Source organism: Cebus imitator, unplaced genomic scaffold (assembly GCF_001604975.1).
Source record: "Cebus imitator isolate Cc_AM_T3 unplaced genomic scaffold, Cebus_imitator-1.0 Scaffold145, whole genome shotgun sequence".
Taxonomy (NCBI): Eukaryota; Metazoa; Chordata; class Mammalia; order Primates; family Cebidae; genus Cebus; species Cebus imitator.
In genome coordinates, this window is record NW_016107460.1 from 6757612 (window position 1) to 6762311 (window position 4700).

At 53.2% G+C, this 4700-nt stretch overlaps 1 pseudogene; it reads left to right on the plus strand.

Moving 5' to 3' along the window:
• Window positions 1-2735: 2735 nt before the first annotated feature.
• Window positions 2736-2854, plus strand: LOC119473293 (annotated as a pseudogene).
• The last annotated feature ends 1846 nt before the right edge of the window (window positions 2855-4700 follow it).

Here is a 4700-nt window from a genome sequence, read left to right on the forward strand (position 1 = left end):
GGCCACACCACTGGGGAGACACTGGGCCCCTTGCCTGTGACCCAGTGGGCTCCTAAGAGCGTTCCTTCACCTGCTCACCTTTAGCAAAAGGGTCTGGGTTCGCAAAGGAAGCCTGTTATCTCTCCAGACTCCGTTCTCTATGTGCCCTCTTCCTCAAAGTTCTCCCCATGTTTTCTAACTCTTCAGCCTTGAACTTGGCAGAAGTGATGCAGCAGAATCTCTGCCCCCTCCCCCCCACCCCAAGGCTGTGCTTCTCTAGACTGGCAGCATTCCTAGCAGTGAGGCTGTAGGCACTAATGCAGGAGGCAGGGTGGGATGGAGAGGAGTCAGCCTCAGCAGCGGGGGACAGAGTCTGGTTGTCCTGCTCCGTGCTGGCATCTCCGCCCACAGTCAGGTCCAGAAGCCTGTAGGTCCCCAGGGTGTCCTTACTGCTGAAGACAGCAGGCTCAGTTCACTTGTTCTCTTTGGAACTCTTTGGAATGTGTGGACCCCCTGCTGCTAGTTTTATAGACAATCACCCAGAGTGTGGTTGTTGAGAGCAACTCTGTGCAAACCATCGCTTCTGCAAAGCTACAAATTAATGAGCTTTTGATAATGACACTGAATGAGCCGTGGACACAGACTAGACCTTCCTGGGACCACAAACCACCTCCCATTGACGGATCCCATTAATACCCGTGGGCCTCGTGTCATCACCAAAGGCAGCTGAGTGGGGAGAGCATCCTCAGGCTTGAGAACACGTGGCGTTGATTTCGTTAAACCTGTGCATTGAGACGGTTCCGCCTGAGACCCAGGTTACCTCATATCCTCTCCAAGTCAGCAGGGGACCCCACATTATGCTGGATTGCTTTGGATCAGGGACGAAAAACAATAATGAAGCCATATTTTGGGCATCTGACTGAGCTTTGTTCTTCCTTTGAGAAAGGAAGCTATACCAGAATCTCCCCAAAGATGAGGCAAACACCTGATTTCCTGAACCAGACCCTTGCTGGCTTGGATATCGTGCCCAGTGGCTGAGTCATGGCTGAGGAATGAGTGTCTCTCAGCCCAAGATCTCATGTATGATAACATTATGCAGGAAAATAATGAGAACCATTGAAAGATGTTGCTCACTTTGGGACTGAATTACCACCTAAATCAAACTGACAGTGGGCAGGGGTCTTGTGGAATGAAATTAAGGAGGAAGCTGTATTTCAACTGGGAAATGCCAGGTGCTCTCCAGGAGAGCAAGGCTCCTCTAAATGAAATACAACCCTGAGCTCCCGTTCCATCCTCTGTGATTTATCAGAACCGAGGAGGCTCGTTTGAATGGTTCTGAATGTTATTTTCAAAAGCAAATGAACATCTCATTCTGGAATCAAGACACAGGAAACTGTCTTCCGAGGATCTGGTACTGGAAGAGGCAGGAAGCAGGGCTGGGTTCTGTATGCTGTCTTCTAAATTTAAGCTCCAGCTCAAGGCAGGCTGGAGGGACACGTGGAGGATGGAGACCCTCAGGTCTTGGTGGGGTGGGGGTGACACCTGAGGCTTTTTCTCGAGTGTTCATGGGCATTAGACTCGTCTTCTGTGATCAGTGTGTGGTGGATAGGGACCAGAGACTGAGGAGCAAGGGTGAGACACCCAGGGAAATGTGGGAGACACCAGCCCAACTCAACCCCCGCCCTTCCCCAGGTGGGGCCCAGACCACATGCCGTGTGGATCACTGCTTCCCCTCCTCTTCCTGCCTGTCCAGTCCCAGGTGGCAGAACCTCCACTGTACAAATGAGAATCTTCACTGGTTCTGCTAAAAAGAAGGTAAAAGATGATGGCCTTCCGGCTTGATACAGTTTGTCTCTGGGTGCTGACCCAAATCTCGCCGTGAATTATAATCCCCACGTGTCGTAGGAGGGACCTGGTTTTCTACCCGTTCAGGGCCACTGGGAGGAGCAGGAGGAAGGTAAGGGCTGATGTCCTCCATGGAGCATTTGCATCCAAAACCCGGGGCTGGTATGTCCCCTCTTCTCCTCACCCTCTTTCCACATGCCACCTTTTCTCTACGTTCTCTCCTCCCTTCTCCTTGTCCCCCACCTACTGGAATCTCACCTTCGCTGGTTTGAATGGGGCCTGCCTTTTAGAGCTTAAAAACGGAAGCCCCAACCCCTCCTTGAGTGGAGGCTTTCTGCTTCCCCTCTGGGCTTTGCTAGGAAAACACAGTGTACCTGTTGGGGGAGCTGCTGGAGGTGAGGAGGGGAAGAGTGAACGCCTTGAAGCCAGAGAGCCTGCAGCTTTGTAGGGAGACATGAGTTTCCTCCTCCTCCATGGTGGCATCACGAGGCTGCAGAGCGCAGACCCAGCACCAGGCAGATGGCTTGCATTGCCTCATTTCTTCACCACGCTGTGAAGCCGGCCTTAGTATCTTCCAGCTCTACACACAAGAACCTGAGTCAGAGAGAGACTGAGGAACTGCCCTGGGTCACACAGCCTGGCTTCGGCCCAAACCGTCCAGCCTCAGTGCCCACACGCTTCCCCTCACTGCTAAACTCCCAGCCAAAGACCCACCCTAAAATGACAGGTGCCGTGGTGGCTGGGTGTCTTCTGGCCTAGTCCTCTAGAAGAAGTGTCTTCTTCCACCAGCATTCTTTGAGAGCTTGCAAGTTCTGGGAAGAGTATCATCGGGAGAAGGAGGGAAACAGAGTCACATGTATAAACAATACAAGACAGCATGTGATTCATGTACATAAAAGTTACAGAGGAGAATCTATGGCCATACCACCCTGAACGCGCCCAATCTCGTCTGAGCTTAGAAGCTAAGCAGGGTCGGGCCTGGTTAGTGCTTGGATGGGAGACTGCCCAGGAATACTGGGTGCTGTAGGCTTTAAAATAATAATAATATTATTAATAAATTTTTAAAAATAATAAATAAATAAATAAGTTACAGAGGAGAGAGCCTGGGAGCCCCCAGAGGGGATGGAACCTACAGGCCTAGGGACCAGGGGCCCCATGGGAGGGGAGGATGCTGCACCTTCCCTCCGTAGGACACGTGTGCAGACGTTCAACCAGAGCAGTCAATGCCCCTCCAGGAAGGTCCCCAGGCACCAGACTTGTCCCTGAAGACCAGAGAAGAGGCTGGGCTCTGGTGGAGAAATCTTCCGTGAGCTTCACCGCAGCCCCCATGGTGGAGGTCGGGCCCCTGAGCAAGCCGTTTACTGCGCTGCCCAAGCCACTGTGTCTACCTGCTGCATCCAGACAAGGCTTTATCCGATGCCCCCACCTCCCATCTTCCACCCTCCTTGTCACCTTGGCTGTGTGAGATGCCCCAAGACCTGCTTGGCCCTTACACACGTGGCTGGCTGCAAGGTTAGGGTGTGATACAGTCACCGGCTGTGAGCAGACAGCGCATGGCCCAGGCCTGTGGCTCACCCTGCACGTCGTTTCTGGAAGGTCCCTCTGGAAGCACAGGGCTCAGCTTCCCCAGAGGCTGCCACACTATGCCAGGTCATTTAAATTGAGGGGCAAACTTTGAGAGAAGGGAAGAAGGAAGGAGCTGTGGATAAATTATTCTCATTTCCTCTCCCTAATGGATTGCTCCAGAGAGGGCATTGCTAGGTGGTTTACCTGGAGAATTCCAGCCTGACCAAGCCAAGGTTACTGGGAGGCTGTGGCCAGCACGAGTTGCCACCACCTTGCATTTGTTTTCCTCCACCCTTTCTCCCTTTCCTCCAAATGGTTTCACTCCCAGAATTACATGCCCTGCAATAAAGCATCAACACGTAAGTCCTGCAGGGCCTCATATTCACACTAGGATGGGAAGGTATCCAGGGACGTTGTGGATGGTCGTGACATTAGGAAACTGGAAGACCAGTCTGCCACAGAAGTCTGTCCAGGGTGCAGTTTCTAAGAGGCTACTGGGATGGGTCAAGGCTGTGAATGGAAGGCCTCGATGCTGAGCTCGGACACTTCAACTTCATTCTGTAGACCAGTGGGGAGCACACTGGGTCAACTGGACAAAAGGCTTACTTCAGATTAGACCGTTCTCATGTTAGAGGGTGTCCCAGTTGGCCCAGATGTGCCCCACTTGGGCAGAATCACATCTTCAGGAGTAGAGGGACCCTTTGTGCTTTTGAGCAAGGAAGTACTGTGTACAGGGCTGAATTTGAAGAAAGAGATGCAGACAGTGGGTTGAGTGTGATGCTAGACCACAGCCAGCAGTCCGGAGAGGAACCTTGAGAACAGGCAGCCAGACCAACAGGCTGCTTGAGGAAGACCCGTGGCTGAGGGGGAGGACGTGCAGTAGGAGCAAAACACATGGCTGTTTCCACCGCCAACTGGGGTCCTCACCAGGAAGCCAGGTGTCTGTGCTGGAAAATGTCCACACACGGCTGCTCGGAACTCAAGGCAGGGCCTGGCAGTGTGTGTGCAGGTCCCAAAGACAGTGGGGCTGGGCAGGGGCAGAAGGTCTTACGGTGTGATCTGGGGAGGAAACAGACACCTGGATCCTGGCCAGGCCAAGACAGTCCCATTACCCCACACTCTCCTCCAGGATGTCTCGCCTCTTGCCCACCACCCACTGGACTCCATACGGCAGTCACAGTCATCTCTGCCTCAAGCTGGCAGTGGGGCAGTAGATAGGAAGAAGACGCATGTGCTGGTGAGTGAAGACAGAGGAGCCGGAGCAGAGCGTGGGAGCTTCCCAGTCCTGAAGAAGGCAACGGGGACCACCC